Below are 22,761 nucleotides of genomic sequence, written 5' to 3'. Positions count from 1 at the left end.
GGGGGCCTCGGGCTCGGGCGTGTCGTCGATCTTGACGGAGGGTTGATGCAGGTCTCGGGAGAAGGCTTTCGGGGGAATCGTTATTCGCCCCGAGGTGGTACAGAGGCAGGCCTCTTTCGCCGAGGTGCGGGATGAGACGGCTCAGGGCCGCAAGACATCCCATGACTCTCTGTACGCCTTTCAAGTCCTTGATGGCCCCATGCTGGTGACGGCTGCGATCTTCTCCGGGTTGGCTTCGATGCCCCGCTCGGAGACGATGAACCCCAAGAGCATGCCTCGGGGTACCCCGAAGACACACTTTTCGGGATTGAGCTTCACGCATTTCGCCTTGAGACATCGGAATGTCACTTCAAGGTCGGAAAGGAGGTCGGAGGCTTTCCTCGTCTTGACTACGATGTCATCGACGTAGGCCTCGACCGTCTGGCCAATGTGTTCGCCGAACACATGGTTCATGCACCGCTGGTACGTCGCACCTGCATTCCTCAAGCCGAACGGCATGGTGACATAGCAGTACATGCCGAAGGGTGTGATGAAAGAAGTCGCGAGCTGGTCGGACTCCTTCATCCTGATTTGGTGATACCCGGAGTAGGCATCGAGGAAAGACAGGGTTTCGCACCCAGCAGTGGAATCCACGATTTGATCGATGCGAGGCAGAGGGTAGGGAACCTTCGGACATGCTTTGTTTAGACCAGTGTAGTCTACACACATCCGCCATTTCCCTCCTTTCTTTCTCACAAGCACAGGGTTGGCAAGCCATTCGGGATGGAATACCTCTTTGATGAACCCTGCCGCCATTAGCTTGTGGATCTCCTCGCCTATGGCTCTGCGCTTTTCTTCGTCGAATCGGCGCAGAGGCTGCTTGACGGGTCGGGCCCCGGCTCGGATATCCAGCGAGTGCTCGGCAACATCCCTCGGTATGCCGGGCATGTCCGAGGGACTCCACGCGAAGACGTCGGCGTTCGCGCGGAGAAAGTCGACGAGCACTGCTTCCTATTTGGGATCGAGCTCGGAGCCGATCCGGACTTGCTTGGAGGCGTCGCTGCTGGGGTCGAGGGGGACAGACTTAACCGTCTCCGCTGGCTCGAAGTTGCTGGCGTGACGCTTCACGTCTGGCACCTCCTTAGAGAGGCTCTCCAGGTCGGCGATGAGGGCCTCGGACTCGGCGAGGGCCTCGGCGTACTCCACGCACTCCACGTCGCATTCGAACGCGTGTTTGTACGTGGGGCCGACGGTGATGACCCCGTTGGGGCCCGACATCTTGAGCTTGAGGTAGGTGTAGTTGGGGACGACCATGAACTTCGCGTAGCATGGCCTCCCCAGTACCGCGTGGTAGGTTCCTCGGAACCCGACCACCTCGAACGTAAGGGTCTCCCTTCAGAAGTTGGAGGGCGTTCCGAAGCAGACGGGGAGGTCGAGTTGTCCGAGGGGCTGGACGCGCTTCCCGGGGATGATCCCATGGAAAGGCGCAGCGCCTGCCCGGACCGAGGACAGATCGACACGCAGGAGCCCGAGGGTCTCGGCGTAGATGATGTTGAGGCTGCTGCCTCCGTCCATGAGGACCTTGGTGAGCCTGACGTTGCCGATGACGGGGTCGACAACGAGCGGGTATTTCCCCGGGCTCGGCACGTGGTCGGGATGGTTGGCTTGGTCGAAGGTGATGGGCTTGTCGGACCAGTCTAGGTAGACTAGCGTCGCCACCTTCACCGAACAGACCTCCCGACGCTCTTGCTTGCGGTGCCGAGCCGAGGCGTTCGCCGCTTGCCCACCGTAGATCATGAAGCAGTCGCGGACCTCGGGGAACTCTCCTGCCTGGTGATCTTCCTTCTTGTCGTCGTTGCGAGCCCTGCCACCCTCCGCGGGTGGCCCGGCCCTGTGGAAGTGACGCTGAAGCATGGCGCACTCCTCAAGGGTGTGCTTGACGGGCCCCTAGTGATAGGGGCACGGCTCCTTGAGCATCTTGTCAAAGAGATTGGCACCTCCGGGGGGTTTCCGAGGGTTCTTGTACTCGGCGGCGGCCACAAGGTCCGCGTCGGTGGCGTCGCGTTTCGCTTGCGACTTCTTCTTGCCCTTCTTCTTGGCGCCGTGCTGAGTTGACGCCTCGGGGGCATCTTCCGGTGGGCGGCCCTGGGGCTGCTTGTCCTTCCGGAAGATAGCCTCGACCGCCTCCTGGCCAGAGGCGAACTTGGTGGCGATGTCCATCAGCTCGCTCGCCCTGGTGGGGGTCTTGCGACCCAGCTTGCTCACCAGGTCGCGGTAGGTGGTGCCAGCGAGGAATGCGCCGATGACATCCGAGTCGGTGATGTTGGGCAGCTCGGTGCGCTGCTTCGAGAATCGCCGGATGTAGTCCCGGGGAGACTCTCCCGGCTGCTGTCGGCAGCTTCGGAGGTCCCAGGAATTCCCAGGGCGCACGTACGTGCCCTGGAAATTGCCGGCGAAGGCTTGGACCAGGTCGTCCCAGTTGGAGATCTGCCCCGGAGGCAGGTGCTCCAACCAGGCGCGAGCGGTGTCGGAGAGGAACAGGGGGAGGTTGCGGATGATGAGGTTGTCATCGTCCATTCCACCCAGTTGGCAGGCCAGCCGGTAGTCCGCGAGCCACAGCTCCGGTCTCGTCTCCCCCGAGTACTTTGTGATGGTAGTCGGGGGTCAGAACCGGGTCGGGAACGGCGCCCGTCGTATGGCCCGGCTAAAGGCTTGCGGACCGGGTGGTTCGGGCGAGGGACTCCGATCCTCCCCGCTGTCGTAGAGTCCCCCACGCCTGGGGTGGTAGCCTCGGCGCACCCTCTCGTCGAGGTGGGCCCGACGGTCGCAGTGATGATGCTCGTTGCCGAGGCGACCCGGGGCCGCAGGCGCTGTGTTGCGCATGCGCCCGGTGTGGACCGAGGCTTCCCGCATGAATCGGGAAGTCGCGGCATGATGTTCCGAGGGGTACCCCTTCCTTTGGGAGGCGGAGCTCTCGGCCCGTCAGACCGCGGCGTCCTCCAGGAGATTCTTGAGCTCTCCCTGGATTCGCCGTCCCTCGGTGGTTGATGGCTCCGGCATCGTGTGGAGAAGCATTGCTGCTGCTGCCAGGTTCTAGCCGACCCCACTGGAAGCGGGTGGCGGCCTCATCCTGGCATCGTCGGCGATGCGGTGTTGGAGGCCCTGGGGTAGATGACGCATTTCCCCGGCCGGAGGTTGGCCCGCCCATTCCTGCCCGACGTCCCGGCGGATCGGCTCAAGCGCTCCTGCTCCCTCGTCGAGCCTGGCCTGCACCCCGCGGAGTTGCTCGAGCTGTGGGTCATGGCCCCCCGCCTGAACGGGGACCACAGCTAGCTCCCGTAGGATGTCAACGCGAGGCACCGGCCTAGGGAGATCACCGTCCTCCGGCATACTGAGATGGTTGCCTTCGGAGGGACCCCCTAGATCGACGTGGAAACATTCGTGGCTTGGGCCGCAGTCCTCGTCGCCGAGGCTACGGCTTCCGTCGGAACAGTCGGAAAGGCAGTAATCGCATGCGGTCATGAAGTCCCGCATGGCACTGGGGTCGCCAAGTCAAGAGAAATCCCAACAGGAGTCGGGCTCGTCATCTTCCTCGGACCCCGAGGGCCCGTAGGTCGAGACGTCCGTTAGCCGGTCCCAGGGTGACCGCACACGAAACCCAGAGGGTTTGGACTCGCCTCTACGAGAGCATCCGCCAAAGGGAAGCCGCTTGGCGGGTCGAGGCTGAATCCAAAGGGCGTGAGATGGGAATCGGTCGGTACCTCTTGGTCGACGGGCGATGATGAAGTCACGTCGGGAACTGACTGCACCGTCGTCTCAGGTACAAGGGTGACATCCAGCAAGCCTTTCGCGAGCGTGCTGGCATCGTCCGCTTGCACGGAATCGGCGTGTTGCGGGGAGACGACGCTCGTCTTCGTCTCAAACGCGAGGTCAACGCCCGACGCGCCCCCCGTTGGGGCGCTGGTGCCGTCGACTCGCTCGACAGCCGACGAGGCGCTGCCTCCTGCTTGGCCTTGGTTGCCCTGCCTCCTCCTCCGTCGGCGGGGGAGAGGACGGGGTGAGCTCGAATGTTGTTCTTCCACCACGCGGGGAAGACGTCGTCGATTCCGCCACCGGCGGGCGGGCTGTCGATCGCCATTGTCGCCGTCGCACGGCGGTGGAAGGAGTATCATGTCGTAGCTGCCGTCGAAGGACATGAACTCAAGACTCCCGAAATGGAGCACCGTCCTGGGCCGGAGAGGTTGCTGGAGACTGCCCATCTAGAGCTTGACGGGAAGCTGTTCGTCAACACGAAGCAGGCCCCTACCTGGCGCGCCAACTGTCAGTGTTTCGAGACCGGGCGGTCCCTGGGCCGACGAGTGAAATGTCGTCGCGTGCCCCAGCCCAGATGGGTCAGCGCGAGGCCGAGCGCGAAGGGGGGAGAAAGGTGGCCGGAGACGGGCGTGAGAGAGGTGGAAATCCCGCGGCCTTCGTGTTCGTCCCGCGCCTAGGTCGGGTGCGCTTGCAGTAGGGGATTACAAGCGTCCACGCGGGAGAGGGAGCGAGCGGCTTCAAGCGAGCGCCTGTCTCGTCCTCGTCCCCGCGTGGCCAACCCTCTCTAAGAGGGCCCTGGTCCTTCCTTTATAGGCGTAAGGAGAGGATCCAGGTGTACAATGGGAGGTGTAGCAGAGTGCTACGTGTCTAGCGGAGGAGAGCTAGCGCCCTGAGTACACGCCATCGTGGCGGCCGGAGAGGTTTTGGCGCCCGGTTCGTGTGATGTCGTGGCCGTCGGAGGAGCGCTGGAGCCTGGCGGAGGGACAGCTGTCGGGGCTGTCGAGTCCTTGCTGACGTCCTCTTGCTTCCGTAAGGGGGCGTAGAGCTGCCGTCGTCAGGGAGCGTGCAGGGCGCCATCATTGCCTATCTGGCGGAGCGAGCCAGATGGGACGCCGGTCTTGTTCCCCATAGCCTGAGTCAACTTGGGGCAGGGTATTGATGGCGCCTCCCGTTGACGTGGCCGGCCCGCGCCCTAGGTTGGGCGATGTGGAGGCTCCTCCGAGGTCGAGGTCGAGTCTGTCTTCCGTGGCCGTGGTCGAGTCCGAGCCCCTGGGTCGGGCAAGGCGGAGACCGTCGGCTGAGGCCAGGGCTGAGTCCGAGCCCTGGGGTCGGGCGAAGCGGAGTTCGTCGTCTTCTGGGGCTGAGCCTAAGTCCGAGCCCTGGGTCGGGCGGAGCGGAGTTCGTCGTCTTCCTGGGCTTAGCCCGAGTCCGAGCCCTGGGTCGGGCGGAGCGGAGTTCGTCGTCTTCCGGGGCTTAGCCCGAGTCCGAGCCCTGGGTCGGGCGGAGCGGAGTTCGCCGTCTTCCGGGGCTGAGCCCGAGTCCGAGCCCTGGGTCGGGCGGAGCGGAGTTCGCCGTCTTCAGGGGCTGAGCCCAAGTCCGAGCCCTGGGTCGGGCGGAGCGGAGTTCGCCGTCTTTCGGGGCTTAGCCCGAGTCCGAGCCCTGGGTCGGGCGGAGCGGAGTTCGCCGTCTTCAGAGGCTGAGCCCAAGTCCGAGCCCTGGGTCGGGCGGAGCGGAGTTCGCCGTCTTCAGGGGCTGAGCCCAAGTCCGAGCCCTGGGTCGGGCGGAGCGGAGTTCGTCGTCTTCTAGGGCTTAGCCCGAGTCCGAGCCCTGGGTCGGGCGGAGCGGAGTTCGCTGTCTTAAGAGGCTGAGCCCAAGTCCGAGCCCTGGGTCGGGCGGAGCGGAGCTTCCTATGGCGCCTGAGGTCGGGCCTGACTGCATGTCAGCCTCACTCTGTCAGGTGGCACTGCAGTCGGTGCGGCGCAGGCGGCGCTGTCCTTCTGTCAGGTCGGTCAGTGGAGCGGCGAAGTGACTGCGGTCACTTCGGCTCTGTCGACTGAAGGGCGCGCGTCAGGATAATGGTGTCAGACCACCTTTGCATTAAATGCTCCTGCGATTTGGTCAGTCGGCGCGACGATTTGGTCAGGGTCGCTTCTTAGCGAAGACAGGGCCTCGGGCGAGCCGGAAATGTGTTCGTCGCTGGAGGGGGGCCTCGGGCGAGACGGAGATCCTCCAGGGTCGGCTGCCCTTGTCCGAGGCTAGGCTCGGGCGAGGCGTGATCGAGTCCCTCGAATGGACCGATCCCTGACTTAATCGCACCCATCAGGCCTTTGCAGCTTTATGCTGATGGGGGTTACCAGCTGAGAATTAGGAGCCTTGAGGGTACCCCTAATTATGGTCCCCGACATATATACTAATATATACTAACATTAAAAGATGGCAAAGTTCAGTTAAGCATTTACTTAACAAGCAGATATATATTTAACAAGCATAAAATCATGGACTTCTGAGTACCCTTATGGTTGTAGCTATAGGAGTACAATTTGTCCAGACTCCAGACATTATTATTTGTCTGATTGAGATGTAGAGATTGTCTAGGACCAAAGGAACTTTGCATTTGAGACTTACAGACTTCAAAATGCCAGTTTCAGATTTCTACTTACCGAAAATATCTTATGTACATTCAGTTCACACTTGGCAACATGTTTCTGGTCATACTAGTACAATTCATAGAGATTACCAATACTTAGCTAGGATCAAGGGAACCTGGCATGGGAGGATTCAGGTAGATGGATGTAACATACACATTTTTTATATAATTGTGTTAAGCAAAAAAAAATCTTTTATATGACTGAACATGTTATTATGTAGCTTAGTTGTCTTGTCGATTTTTTTCATCCATCTGGCCTTATGATTCTCATGGATGCACATATGAATAGTTGTAAAAAACAAACATATATAACTGACTACTTATGAATAGTAGTTATCTTACAGTGAAAGCCAGTGAATTTTGACATCAGTGAGTACCATCAAATATTTGATTGGAGGTTCCAATGCAAAACAAGGGTGCTGCACGAAGTAATTGAACAAAAACACAAGATATCTGGATGCAAACAGAAAAAGAAGCACACTATTTTACAACTAACACAATCAGGAAACAGAAAAAAAATAAACAGATATGTACTTAACTACACACAATCAGGCCAACAACTAAACACACTCAGGAAATTAAGACTGTACAAATAAGCAAATATGTACTTAGAAATAGAGGAGTATGAGGTAAAGACTGGCCTGTGTATGAGGTATTAGCGAATCTAGGTCAAGCAGCAAATCTAGGTCAGGGGGAGATGACCTTGCAACAAGACCGAAGGATTAGTATAATCGAAGCAAAAAAAATACAAGAAAATATTAAAGAACAATAGATCTAGATGGGGGACAAACCTGAGAAGATGCGATTGTTGCTGCGGTGAGCTGATCTAGGATAGGGAAAGTGTTCACTCGCAGATGAGAGCCAATCGAGGTCGCAGGAAAAAGAAAGAGAAGGTCGGGTAAGTGCGAGCTCGTCCGCCGGGTCGAGAGAGAGCACGACAGCAGAAGAGAGAGGCGAGAGCAGCAGCTGCGGCAAACCCTAGCGTCCGCGGCTACGGCTGAGAGAGACGAGAGAGAGGCGAGAGCCGCAGCTCCGGCAAACCCTAGCCGTCGTCTGCGGGCGACGAGAGAGGCGAGAGAGAAGGCGTCAGCTGAGGCAAACCCTAACCAAAGTCGGGCCAGGCCGCACTGAAAACCTAGAAACCTCACGTTTGTACTCAGCCAGGCCTAAATTTGTTTCTGGCTCGCCTCAGCCAGACTGCCGAGCTAGGCCAGGCAACCAAACAAATCTACACTGTACAAAACAGGCCTGGTTATGGGTTGGGCCGGTCAACCAAACACATCCTATGTGTCTCGTGGTGGCCAACTAGACATGCTTATTTGGCCATCTGTAGCTGTAGCTGGAACCAAACGTGCGGTGAATCTCCGACGATCATGGCCGACGACGACTGGTTGATGGCGCCGATTCACGGGCTCACGCCCCACGTGCCTCGATCGGACATTAGGGCTCTCGTTTGGTTCACGGCCCACGCGTGTGCTCTCCTCGCAAGGCCGAGGCCAAAATTGCGTAGGGCGCTCTTGTGTGAGCATGGCAACAACTTCGGTCTTTTTTCAAGCATTTCTATATCAGCACAAAATGTTGTGTACGATCGTCTCCCACTTGTGGGGTCGTAAAAATCTTTTTAACAAACGTTTACAAGACATGGAAAATTCCCCCAAAAAATCAGAATATGCAGAGGGGATGACGGTTTACAAGCTTACAGAATTACTGGGCCATACTTGACTTCTTTTATCAGAAAAGAAATTTAGAAAGAGCAAAAGGAGAGGGGCGAAATTTCTTTCTCGCTGCAGCTAGACGCCCAACCACGTCGCGGAATACGACGTACGTCTTGACGTTCCCAGCGACAAATCGCTCTTCCTGTTGGCCTCGGTGACCGATGAGCTCTGGCCTGCACGCATTTTCTGAAGACGTTAGCAATGTCTGAAACTCTGAACAGAAGGGCAGCATAGTAGGCTCTTAACACCATGCAGCCGAGCAGAATGTGGCTCTGTGATGAACGTAGTTGAAGAACTCGCAGTTCACCCTGATCCAACCGCAGACATCGGCAGGCAAACGTGGAAACTGAAGACTGAAAACCTGAAGACGACGGACATAAAGGAGCAGCGTCCATTTTGTTTAACCTTCAGACACTTGCAGGAACCGTATGTTTTGATGTACTCATTGACATGACTGATCACCCTAGTGTTGAGGGTATATTGGAATGAAAACAGGGCAACTGATGAGTTGGACTTTCGGTGAGGGAGAGGGAGTCCAAGAAAGGGCGGACCTGGAAGTAGCTATTGCATCTTGGCATCCTAAATTATCTGCACGAGAGGACTGAGAATAGAAGGAACCTTTTTTTGAAGGAGTGTTACTTATAAGAAAGCCTAGGTTCAACAGAACAAAACACGAACCAGGAATTGGCCCCACTAACACACACCACTAGAGAGTTACAGGATAACAAAGGAAAAAGCGTTAAGCTCACACAAACACCCACACTCCCTTCCAGCCTCTACGCAACAAAGTATCAACCCACCCAACACCAGCTCGGCCTCAGATAACCTCGATGTCAGACACCTCTCCTAAGGCTGGTTGGAAATTACACAACCAATTCTTCAGGGAGCTGATCAAACACCTCACCTTCTCTAAATCCTTTTGCTTGAGGAGAGACTTCCATTTCTGCAGAAAAGATATGGCGTTATATAAGATCTCATGTGGGCTCTTAGGAAACCGCTTCTCCATCGCCATCCTATTCCGATTACACCACATGGCCCAAAACAGCCCTGCAAACTTGAAAATATAAAGGTTTTGGTCCCCAAAAAAAAAATCTTCCACCGATCTGGAGGGGGGTTCAGACCAAAGACAAGGTAAATGCAACCCCACACGTATTTGGCTAGTACACAGTGGGCGAAAATGTGTTCAGCAGTTTCAAATTCTCCACAAAGGGAGCAAGAACCGCTTCCTTTCCAAACCCTTTTTTCATCTCCATCGCCACTTGGATTTTCCTACTATAAAGTTGCTAAAGGAAGATCTTAATTTTCAAAGGTACCCTGTACTTCTAGATTATACCATGAATGTTTTTAGTGATTCCCCCATCGGTTCTAAATCTGTAAAGTGGTTTTGTGGTGAATTTATAAGACTTATCCAAAGCCCACGATACTGTGACTCCTCCTTGAGACTAGGTGTAACCCTGAAGGTTGGCACAAAGTTCCTTCCACTCGCCAAATTCGGAAGCCGTAAGAGCTCTCTTAAAATCCACATTCTAGCTACCATCTTCCAAACAGTCAGCTACCAGAGCCTTTTTGTTCTCGCAGATGTCAAAAAATCTAGGATATCTTACACTGAGAGGCACCTCGCACATCCAAGTGTCAAACCAGAAGAGGGTTCCTTCCCCATCTTTGACTTTATTCACCGCCCCCACTGAAAAAGATGTTTAACTTTGTGTAAACCTTTCCAGAATTGAGAAACCATCTTGATTTTGGAGACCAAGAAGTTGTTATCTGGCATATATTTAGCTTTGATTATTTTCTACCAAGTGTCTTTGGAGCCTTGAGATATTTTCCAGATCCACTTCACCAGCAGACATTCATTCATGTTTAACATATCAATGACTCCAAGCCACCTTGGTCTCTCGGCCTAGTAATCGAATCCCATTTAGCCATGTGAACTATTTTTATCATCGGTCCCTTGCCAAAAAAATTAGCCCGACAGGATTTCATTTTTCGGTGAATTTCTTTGGGCAAAAGGTAGAAACCCATTGTGTAAATAGGAAAATTACTTAGACAGGAATTCGTCAAAAAGTCCCCCCAAAGGATAGGTGTTTACCCTTCTTTTTCATGGGGAGAGATCCCAACGCAAAATTGAACATATTTTCCATCCTTTCTTTTTTCCTGCTGCGAAAACCCAAACCCATACACTTCACTTTTGTGAAAATTTATCCTCAGCCCAAACAACCATTCGAAGCAATAAAGTATGAGTCTCAAGTTTATAATAGACCTATCTGACCCATCAATCATTATCACTGTGTCGTCTGCATACTAGATGTGAGAAATGCCCCTCGAAGGATATCCCCAGTACCCCGGAGATGTGACCTTTGTCAACCCCTTCCTCTAACAACACACCGAGCGCATCCGCCACAAGATTGAATAGAAGAGGCGAAAGAGGATTGCCCTGCCTTAGCCCTCTAAAGGTTCTAAAAAAGTTGCTCATCTCATTGTTGACATTTATACACACCTTGCCGCTATAGGTGACAATTGACTCTAAATTTTACACTATAAGATTTAAGGATCGAATTAGGACCAGGCTCTATTTCTATTCATTTTTGAACTAAAATTTATTTAGGGCCCTACCATTTTGTGAAGAAGTATTTGGATCGTGATCTATTACCACCCCTACTTGCTGCCCTTGACAGTCCTCATCACCATCTCAACCCATTTGGATGGAAGATTCTTGGAATTCATGATCTCCTCTAGGAAATCCCACATGACTTTGTCGTATGCTTTTTCAAAGTCAATTTTCAACAATAGCCCCTTCTTCTTTTAGGCTTTCAGCTCATGCAACACCTCGTGCAGATGACGACCCTTCTAAAATGTTTATGTTTTTAAGAAACTTGTCTGATTTCCTCCGATGACCCCTCTTGGCTACCGAGGAAAGCTTATTTGTAAGACCTTTGGTGAATATTTTGATGTCTACATTTAGAAGACAAATGGGCCGGAATTGTTTGATGTTATTGGCCTCCTTGACCTTGGGGATGAGCCTGATAACTCCATAGTTCAGTCGATGAACGTCTAACTTCCCTTCATAGAAATCCTTGAACATCTTCAATATGTCCCTTTTAATAATATGCCAGAAGTTTTTAAAGAAAGCCGCACCTCCAAACTCATTTGGTCCTGGTGCAGCGTCCACGTCTAAATTCTCAATAACTTGAGTGATCTCTTCTTCCCCAAAGGGCTTTGCAAGAGATTCTAATTCCTCCCTGCTAAGCTTTGGCCTCCTGATCCAAAAGTTTTCCCCTAACTTCATGTTGCAAGTGACAGTTGGACCAAACTAAAGTTTGTAAAATTCCACAAAGCCACCAACTCATTCGATTCCCTGATCTCCCCGTCTCCCGTTTCCAATAAAGCAATACTGCACTTCCTCATTCGCATGTTTGCATAAAGGTGAAAGAATCTAGAGTTAGAATCCCCTTTCAAGGTCCACTTCTCCCCTGATCTTTGCTGCCAATACAATTCTTCCAGAAGATAAATATGTTCCAGATTCTTCTCAACTCCATGCATTTCCATCCAAAGCCATGCGGGGTTTCCAGCAACCCCAATCGCTTCATCTAGATCACCCAACTGTTGAAGAAGCTCCTTTTTCTTCATGTTCTGAGTAGATGTCCTCCGGCCTATTCTTCTCCATTTCTCTCCATTTCTTGCTGATAATCTCTTTGAAATTTGACTCCAAAAGCTAGTTATTCTCAAAGAAAAAATATCTATGCCTGGGAGTTCTACGCTCTCTAGAATCCAGAATAAATGGGCAATGGTCAGATCCAACCCTAGTCAGACCCCATGCCCTGCATAGAGGAAACCTATCCTCCCAATTAGTTGACATTAAAAACCTGTCCAACTTAACTAGCATAGGGATGTTTTGTTTGTTAGACCAGGTGTATTTGAGTCTGCCCATGGACACCTCTCTAAGATTATGATCTTGTATGAAGCCATTAAAAATATCTATGAGATTCCGATCAATGTGAAGGGAATTTTTCTCACTCTCGCTCCTGATCAGGTTAAAATCTCCCCTAATTATAAATGGCAATATCTCATTTTCACATAATTCTGAAAGCTCCTGAAGAAACATCCCAGAGAAATGGTGATTGGCCAGACCATACAAATTTATAGCACACCAACGAAAATTAGATTTCCTGTCCTTGATCACTGCTTTAATTCCGTAATTAAAAATTCCCCATTTTTCTACTTGCAGAGAGTCACTGTTATCGACTCCTCGCTGGTGAGTCCGTAACCTTGGTTTCCTGGTGTTCTTCAATGGGGAGTGGACAGGGAGATTGGAGTGGCGCAAGGTGTATGGAAAAAGAGGGCGCTGATCACCCAGATCTCCTGCACCGGCGTCGTGCTTGGCCAGGATGATCCCAGGTGATCTCGCCCAAACAGAAGGAAGATCTTATTCCTGGTTGATTATTACAGCTGATGCCCAGCCGCCTTTATAGCCATAGGCGGTCTCAGGATAGACATATCTACTGCTACTATTTAGTCACATAAAAAGGAACTAACCTATCATTTAGGAACTGCTACTATTTAGCCACATAAAAAGGAACTAACCTATTATTTAGGAACTGATAAAACAGAAACTATTCCTGACTTATCTCCTCTTTCCTATTTCTGCGCCTTGTGAATTGGCGGCCCACAAAAGCATCTATAACATTTCCCTCCTCTCCGACAAACAACTCATCCTCGAGTTGTATTTCTGGATATCTTCTCTTGAACTCATTACATTGTTCCCATGTAGCATCAGCCGGCTCACGTCCAAGCCACTGGACCAGTAACTCCCAAACACCTCTATTTAAACGAGCCTTCACTACTTGTGCTGGAACCGGAAGTACCTTGCCATGCAGAATCGTTGGTAAGGGTACTAGTGTGGATGGGGGCTCCCCTTGGAATTTATTGAGAAGTGCCACATGAAAAACATCATGGATTCTTGCATTGGTTGGCAGCTGTAGCTTATAGGCGACCTCTCAAATGCGTTGCAGAATTTGATATGGCCCATAGAACTTAGGTCCTAATTTGAATGTTGCTGCTGGAGTGACACCCACTGCCGACCTTTGGTGCAGATGCAGCCAAACCCAATCGCCGACAGCATACTGCACATCTCGACGGCCACTGTCTTGCACCTGCTTCATTGTTACCTGAGCTTGGATTAGCCTTTGTTTGATGTCTACCAAGAAAACATCTCGATCCTGAAGTTGCTGATCGACGGCAGCTACTCTGGCTGTCCCAGGTGTATATGAAAGCAATGTTGGAGGGTCCCGACCATATACAATCCTGAATGGAGTGCACTTGACCGCAGTCTGGTATGACGTATTGTAACAAAATTAAGCCTATGGAAGCCATTGTAACCAAGTTTTTGGCCGATCACCTGCCAAGCAGCGTAAGTACATCACAATAATTCTGTTAACCACTTCCGACTGTTCATCGGTCTGGGGGTGAAACGCGGAACTAAGTAACAACTTGACCCTAGCAAGGTGAAAAAGCTCGGACCAGAAGGCACTAGTAAACATTGTATCTCTATCACTTACAATTGAGCACGGAATACCATGAAGGCGCACAATCCCTTCGAAAAATGCCCTAGCCACGGTCACTGCGGTATATGGATGGCCAAGAGGAATAAAGTGGGCGAACTTGGAGAACCTGTCGACCACTGTTAATACCACTGTCTTGCCACCAACCTTAGGAAATCCTTCAACAAAGTCCATGGAGATGTCGTTCCAAATTTCCGATGGTACCGGCAGGGGCTGCAGCAGACCTGCTGGATGTAGATGCTCAGTTTTATTCCGTTGGCAAGTGGTGCATGCTTGCACAAATTCTCTGACCCGTCGTAAGGCCTGTGGGCTATAGAAGGATGCTCTCCATCGATGTATAGTCTTCTCAATGCCCTCGTGACCACAATTGTGTGCTGCTGCCAGGATTTCTGTCCAAACAGCTGAAGCGTCCGGAATGAAGACCTTCCCTTGAAATAGTAGCAGACCATCAGCTTCTGTCCATCCTGATTTTGCAGTTCCCGCTGTAATGGCAGCCCGCAAGCTTAAGACCTGTGGGTCGGTGGCAGCTTCATTGCGAAGGGTGTCAAACAGCTGAAAATGCGGTGCCGAGATGCTGTTAATTTCTGCGGTGTCTTCGTCGCGTCGAGACAAGGCATCTGCTACACCATTCAATTTGCCCGGCCTATACTCCACTGACAGATCATATCCAAACAATTTGCTGACCCATGTATGTTGCGGTATTGTAGACAACCGTTGATCCAAGAGGAATTTAAGGCTATAGTGATCTGTCCGTACCAGAAAAATTCTTCCCCATAAATATGGTCTCCAATTCCTCACTGCTTTGACTAAACCAATCAATTCCCGCATCTCCTTGATGAAGGACTGCTCCAAAACCAGTCACTAATGCATCACAGTCCACTATAAACTGTTTAGAAAAATTCGGCATCTGTAACAGTGGTGCTGATATTAGGGCTTGCTTGAGTTGAAGAAATGCCTCCTCTGCCCTTACCGACCAACGGAATGCCTCACGCTTGAGAAGAGCCGTGAGGGGTGCAGCTATGGACCCATAATCCGCTATAAACTTGCGGTAATAGCCAGTGAGACCCAAAAAACCTCGAAGTGCCCGAATAGACCGAGGGCGCGGCCAAACTTCTACTGCTGCCACCTTATCCAAATCCATAGAAACGCCCTGAGCTGAGATAACATGACCCAAGTAAGCGACTGATGTTTTGCCAAACGAACACTTGGACTGTTTGACTGATAACTTGTTTGCTCGGAGTGTTGTAAATACTTCCCTGACATGCTGTAAGTGCGCTGCCCAGGAAGAGCTGGATACCAGAATATCATCGAAGAAGACCAGGACAAACTTCTGGATGAAGGGTTTCAGGACATCATTCATGAGGGCCTGAAATGTGGACGGTGCGTTGGTGAGGCCGAAGGGCATGACTAGAAACTCGAAGTGACCTCGATGAGTGTGGAACGCTGTCTTCTCAATATCATCTGGGTGCATGCGTACTTGGTGATATCCACTGTGGAGGTCCAACTTTGTGAAGAAGCAGGCACCGTGTAACTCATCCAAGAGTTCGTCGACCACCAGAATGGGAAACTTGTCCTTGACTGTTTTGGTATTGAGGGCCCGATAGTCAATGCAGAAATGCCAGGATTTATCAGCTTTCTTCACAAGTAACACTGGAGAAGAGTAGACCGATGTGCACTCACGAATGATGCCTTGCTGCAACATGTCTTCGCACTGACGCTCGATCTCGTCTTTCAACAATTGGGGGTATCTGTAGGGCCAAACTGCAACTGGTGGCGTCCCTGGCAGCAGCCTGATGTGATGGTCGTGACGCCGAGGTGGCGGAAGGCCACGTGGTTCAGCGAAGATGTTGGCATAGGACTGCAGTAATGCCTGTAGTAGTTCGTGGGGTTCGGATAGGGTTGCGCACTGAGTATGTGGCACACCCAGTCCTACCCAACGCACCTTGCATCCCAGGCGCCAGAACTCCATGGATAAGGCGTTGAAGTTCCACAATATGGGTCCCAATGACCGAAGCCACTGGACCCCCAGGACAATGTCGAAGCCGGCCAGAGGAAGACCGTAGCAGGTGATGTGGAAGGTCTCCTCGGCAATAGTAATTCGGAGCTTGGAATATATCCCGCTGCTGGCGATGTTGTCCCCGTTTGCTACCTTGACGGAGAGACCCGGTCTTGGTGTGACTTGGAGGCCCAGCTGGGTGGCCACAGCTTCCCGGATGAATGTGTGGGTAGAGCCCGTGTCCACCAGCGCCACCAATGTCCGATCCTTGACCCTGACCTGGAGCTTCATGGTGCTGCTGATGTCAATGCCCATGAGGGCATGAAGAGAAATGCCCAGGTCTTCCGCTGCTGCATCTTCCTCCATGTCGTCGTCCATTTCGAGCAAGAATACCCCCCTTGCGGTGCACTTGTCATCAACCGAGTACTTCTCGTTGCAGTGGTAACATTCTCCACTTGCCCGTTTCACTGCTAATTCTTCTAGTGTTAGACGTCTGAAACGCGACCGATTCGTAGCAACCGGCCTGGCCCCCGGTCCTGAACCAGTCCCTTTGATGGTGGATGGGTTCCGGTGACTTTGTCTATCTCTAAGTGCTGCAATGTTCTCCTCCTTGCGCTCATAAGCACGGGCCAGACTCATTGCGGTCTGTAGGTTTGTCGGGGCCAGCAACTCAACATCGGTGCGGAGGGGATCTCCAAGACCTGCTGTAAACATGTTCACCTACTGCATAGGAGACAAGTCATCACAGCGACAAAGCAAGACTGAAAACTGTCGTTGATATGCCTCCACGGTGCCTGTCCTATAAAGGGCTTTCAGTTTTGCCAGGCCATTGGATTGGATGGGTGGTCCAAACCTCATGTGGATGTAGTCAACAAATCGCGCCCACGACAGAATGCAATGATCACGTTCCAGGGCATAGTACCACTCGGCTGCTACTCCCTCCAAGTGTAATGATGCTAGCCAAACTTTTTCTTCTGCCATGGTTCGCCGTCGAAGGATGGAAAGTTGGGTCGCAGTGGACGGCCGCCGCCTTCATCGTCACGACCCCGATCGCGACCATAGCCATGTGGTTAGCCATAATGATCCGGGCGGCTGTAGAATTCGCTGCCCCCATCACTACGCCCGCGACGTGGGGCCTGATGGCCACCATTGTTGCTGTCGTGGTCGCCCTGGTGTGGTGGTCCGTCGCCGTCGTCAATCTTCGTGATTTCCTCTAGCTGGACGCCGTCGGGTGGAACCGTTTCCACCCGCGCCAATCGATGATCATGGGTGTCCAGCCGACCATTCATGGTTGTCAGCTGACCCAACATCCTGTTCATTGCATCCATGAGGAAGTCCATCTTCTATTCTGTGCTCTTGTCTTCAGGATCGGGCATGACGCCGGACATGATTGTCGCTGCGTCTGCTGAATCTAATACCAAATTGTTATCGACTCCTCGCTGGTGAGTCCGTAACCTTGGTTTCCTAGTGTCCTTCAATGGGGAGTGGAGAGGGAGATTGGAGTGGCGCAAGGTGTATGGAAGAAGAGGGCGCTGATCACCCAGATCTCCTGCACCGGCGTCGTGCGTGGCCAGGATGATCCCAGGTGATCTCGCCCAAACAGAAGGGAGATCTTATTCCTGGTTGATTATTACAGCTGATGCCCAGCCGCCTTTATAGCCATAGGCGGTCTCAGGATAGACATATCTACTGCTACTATTTAGCCACATAAAAAGGAACTAACCTATTATTTAGGAACTGCTACTATTTAGCCACATAAAAAGGAACGAACCTATTATCTAGGAACTGATAAAACAGAAACTATTCCTGACTTATCTCCTCTTTCCTATTTCTGCGCCTTGTGAATTGGCGGCCCACAAAAACATCTATAATAGTCACCCTTGACCCCCATCAAGACACCACCAGAATGGCAATGGCCCTTTGCTCATAACCATTTCCAACTAAACTGCCTGCTGTTGTCCAACTATCACACCCGGGTTTCGGGGGCACCAAGACTCGGGAGTGAAATATAATTCACCAAGTGTGATGGGACCAAGTCTCACACATATGATGACTCATGGTACACAAATGAATGTTACATCATTTATATATAACGGAGTTCTGTACAAAATAGTTAAATAATTATATCATGCGAAGACACGGTCCAACAACACAAAGTTGACTGGGAGACGATGGCCTAGACCACTCACAAACTCATCACAACATCCTCCATGCACCTCATCCTACGGTATCTGTTCTTGACCTAGGGGATGTGAGGCTTACCAAAGAGGATGGTTAAAGGTGAGCATTGCTTTTAAAGTTGGTCAAAATTTTATTAGCAGTTACTAGGTGTAAGTAGATACCAACCCAATTAAGTAAGAGATCAAGATTAATAACAACACCCGCAATGCAATGCATATGACAAATTAAGTTTAATTCCATAAGTTAATCATGTGAGGGTCCAAGCCGTTCATGACCCTGAGCATGGCTGATATACCAGTTTTACACTCTGCATGGCTGATATACCAGTTTTACACTCTGCAGAGGTTGCACATCTTTACCCACAAGTCGTGTTACCCATTTTCCACGAAGTTGATCAAACCCCATACACCTCTACCAAGGAAGCGAGGCAAGGTACCAATACGAGGCCTTTACAAAGTTCCACTAGCTTTAGAGAACCCGATACAATTTCTAGGAAGCGCAATGCAGGAATCCCCCATCTGACTGCCATCGCAGCAAAATTAGCCCAAGAACCATCCTACACCAACCACTCCCCTACTACCCTTGCCCCTTTCGGGTAAGGTAGTCCTCAACTAGCTTTCCTAATTAGTCATCCACGGGTGTCCCATACCACATTTGGGGTAGCACTGTTTTCCTGGGTGGTCGCTCCATGTTCCAATTAACAATATGATCTTATCATGAACAACAATTAAACAACAACATAATTGGAACATGATCATAATAAAAACATTAGCTTCCCAAAACCAGGTACAACAATAGCAAATCTACCCAATAATTCATCTGTTTGCAAGGTGGGGGATAAACAATGCTAGGGAAACCTATTAGGTCCCATCAAATTAACCTGAGCATGTCACAGTGATTAACAGCGAACATTATTAGGTAAAAAGGAGTGATCAAGGGCACAACTTACCTGGGACTCGACATTCCAGGTACCAACTTGCTCTTCAAGTGACTCGTAACCTCGCTGCTAGTCGTAGCAATACAAATAAACAGGGTATAGGCAAAATTAACATCACACCAAACATAAGAGCAAACTGCATAATAATGATCTACTCGTCGTGACGAGAACCTAGGTTTGAGAACCACTAAATTCGAAATTATGGTTAAAAAGTTATGATTTATGGAGGATCTATGTGATTTAAATATTAAACTATATTATAAATTGATTAGTATATACCATATCAGAGATTATTCTATAAATAATTAACTCAACTTTAATCTAGATTATAACTTGATTAGAAATCATATTTTAGTCAGATTATAATTATAGATAGGTTATCTTTAATTAGCAAGCTCAATCTACTAAACAAAGATTGAACAATATCCAATTATAAGAATATGTGTTATGATAAAACCAATTTTGTTATTGCATAAACAATGATATTATGAAGTTAACGAAACTTGAACGGATCCAATCGGAGCTAAAACAAAGGAGATATGATTTTCCGAAGTTTAGGGAATTATTTGTATACTTAAAATACTTCCTATATTCATTTTATGAATTTTCTTGACTGCGGCCGTCATTTTCTAAGAACGCAGGGTTCTATTTGCAAATACCAGGGGCCTAGGTGTAAGGGTTTCCTTCAGCCGAGGACATCGGGTTTATTCTGTAATACATCAGGGGCCCTTTTGAATGTTTACACAGCCGAAGGGGTATCGTGGGATCCGGATCCGTCCGATCGAATATGGATGGCCCTGATTAAATGACCACATACCCGAACCGGTACATGATCATGATCCTTGGATCTAGAATCCATGACCACGATTTATGGAATGAGATCTAATCCTAACCCTTTATTACTGATCGGACGACCCATGTGCCACGACGAACCGATACGCTACGCCCTAATCGTAGCCGCACGCACGGAGATCTACGGTCCAGACCGCCCTTCCCCATGCCAATGCATGGCAACGGTGGCGCCGCCCGTGAGCGACGGCGATGGCATGCCGGAGCCGCGAAGCCCCAGCGATCACGTCGAACTACCCAGTGCAAAATGCAATTGGAACATGAGCGGAACAGAGGAGGTACCCCATAACAGCTTTGATGAAGCCGCGGAGGCCGACCACGGTGGGGAGTGGCTTAACGGCGGGGCTCCAACTCCGGTGATGATTTGCCAAACCCACAGCGGATGTCCTTGCCAGTAAGCGCACGACTGCACTCGGTGATCACCGACGAAGTCCCCTGATTACCCCGCACAACCAAAAATGTTGGCGCACCCGAGATTCCACCATGGCGGCAGATTTCCTTGCCTTCCTCCCCTTCTCTACGGCGAAGCAGCTTCTGCGGCACGGTGCAAGTGTGGAGGTCACGGGGCCCCGAGTTCAGCTTTTATACCCAGGGAGATCGAGTCCAGGTCGCAGTTAGCGCGGAGTTTGTTGTGGCGCGGTATCTCTTACCGAGAAAGCAAGGGGAGAAGATGGAGCTGACAACACGGGGCCACATGGCGGTGTCATGCCTGCGACGCGTTGTGGGAGGTGGCTATGACAAGGCGGGCCCACCTGGTACTGAGTATGGGCACACCGATTGGCTGGTTGGGCCGCGCAGACGGTGATGCAGAGTGGTCGAGGGGAAGAGAAACTGGGCTGCGCGGTGGAGAGGAGGAAAAGGAGAAGCTGGGCCAGCTATGGAAAATTTAGCCCAAACACTGATTTGATCTTTTCTTTTCTTTTATAAATTTTCTGCTTTGTTTTCAAATTCCAATTTCAAGTATTCAAACCAAATTCAAATTCTATTTTGAATTTCAGATTCCAAAAATCAAACATAATCCTAATGAGAATTTAAACTCTACTGTTTGCATTAAGAATATTTTTTATATAGTGTATATTCTTTCTTCTTTTCTTTTCATTCATTTTCTATTTTATATTTTAATTTATAAATTGAGATCAAGTTCATGTTTTCAATAAAATGTATTACCACAAAATCATCAGCAAGAGATCAACCGTTCTCTATCTATTTGTTGGTTACTTAACTTAATTTGGTACCCTTAATTGATCATGAAAAGGAAAGGTCCTAATGAATTCCAAAGGTTTCAAAAATTCTAGAAATACTATTATAGATATTTTTATTTCTTTATTTTATTATTTTATTATATATTTTTTCCTTCTACCAATTTTGGGCTTTACAAATCCTACCCCCCCTATAAAATCTTGTCCTCGAGATTAGTAAGAGAAAGGATGTATCACAATCGTATCTCAAAACATATGCACAAACAAAATCTCAGCATGATGCATAACTTGTTAGTAAGATGTAGGCTCACATAGACCTTATTATTATTCCTATAATAGTAAATACTAGCTACTACCTAAGGTATTATTTGGGTCTTACAATACTACTTATATATATATATGTGTGTGTGTGTACATATGTATAGGCTCTAATCTTGTTGTTCGTTGATTTCTTCACCGGCCTGTTCACCTTCAACCGACACCTCTTCTTGATTTTTGGGTTCACCAGGTTCAACTTCTACTTCCACATGGTTGAGCTGCCCCCGGTTGATGGATAAGGGCTGACTCTTGCCTCCCGAGGCCTGACCCTGCTTCATCGGAGCCGGAGTAGTATAAGCAGCCTTGTTTGGACAATAGTTGGCATAGTGACCGATCTGTCCACACTTGAAGCATGACCTATTTGTGGATGTATTAGGAGCAACAGGTCCAACTGGAGTGCTTGCTTGATGAGGAGCAGATTGGGTCTGTTGAGTTTGTTGCCCGAAACTGCTACGAGCGGGTGTACTTTGAGTAGTAGTATAACGGGGACGGGAACTACTCCTACCTTGTCCCTGGTTAGTAGTCCTTCTCTTCTCTCTAGGCTCAACGCTATTGTTTTCGAGAGCAATAACTTTGTCCAGTAGTCTCTAGAAGGACGAGAATGTGTGTGATATCAGTTGGTATTGTAGCGGCCCGATCAAACCTTCTAGAAAGAGGTCCTGCTTCTTCTCATCGTCATCAACTTCACCAGGAGCATATCGAGATAACTGGATGAACTTGTCCCTGTATTCGCTCACTTACATCCCTCCCTGTTTAAGGGATAGGAACTCCTTTTTAATCTTCATTAGGCCCGTAGGAATATTGTAATTCCTGAATTGAGTGGAGAATTCTGCCCAGGTAATGGTGTTGACAGTAGCATGAGCAGCGCAATATGCATCCCACCAATCCACATCAGGGCCAGTAAGACGACCCGATGCATAGAGTACTTTCTCCCAGTCGGAGCACTGAGCTATGTTGAGCATCTTGTCTACAGACTTTAACCAGTCATTAGCTTGTAGTGGATCTGAGGAGTTAGAGAATGTAGGTGGCTTGTGACTCATAAACTCCTGGTGCTTATCCCTAGGCGGAGCTGGTGGTGGTGGAGGTGGTAGTTGTTGTTGTTCCTGCCGTACTTGGCGCATTTCTTGGCGTTCTTGTCTCATTTCTTGTCGTATTTCCTGTCGTTCCTTGTGCATCTCCTGACGTTCTTGTCGCATTTGCGCTTGCATTTCTTTCATGGTGTTTGCCATTTGCTGCAGTAGCTGCATCTGAGCGGCAGCAATGGGATCTGTTCCAGCTGGTGGAGGGTTCAGAGGATTCATTTCTGGTCATGGTTGGTTAACAATCCTCTTGCTATGGTGGTTAGCTGTCAGATCGATACCGCCTCCCTTTCTGGTATTGACCATCTGGGTTAGAAATATATATGGTAAGATAGTTTTGCAAGGGAAATTATTTAGTAGGCAAACAGATAGGCTAGTGGCTGGTTATGAACTGAGGGATCATGGCTAGGCTTGATCTGTTGTTTTTATGTCTAAATTGGGATAACTAGGCTTATAAGGTGAATCTCCAAAGGTAAGATAGAATCTGTCA

The sequence above is a fragment of the Zea mays genome, chromosome 2, assembly GCF_902167145.1.
Source record: "Zea mays cultivar B73 chromosome 2, Zm-B73-REFERENCE-NAM-5.0, whole genome shotgun sequence".
Lineage (NCBI taxonomy): Eukaryota > Viridiplantae > Streptophyta > Magnoliopsida > Poales > Poaceae > Zea > Zea mays.
This window is presented reverse-complemented; position numbering follows the sequence as displayed.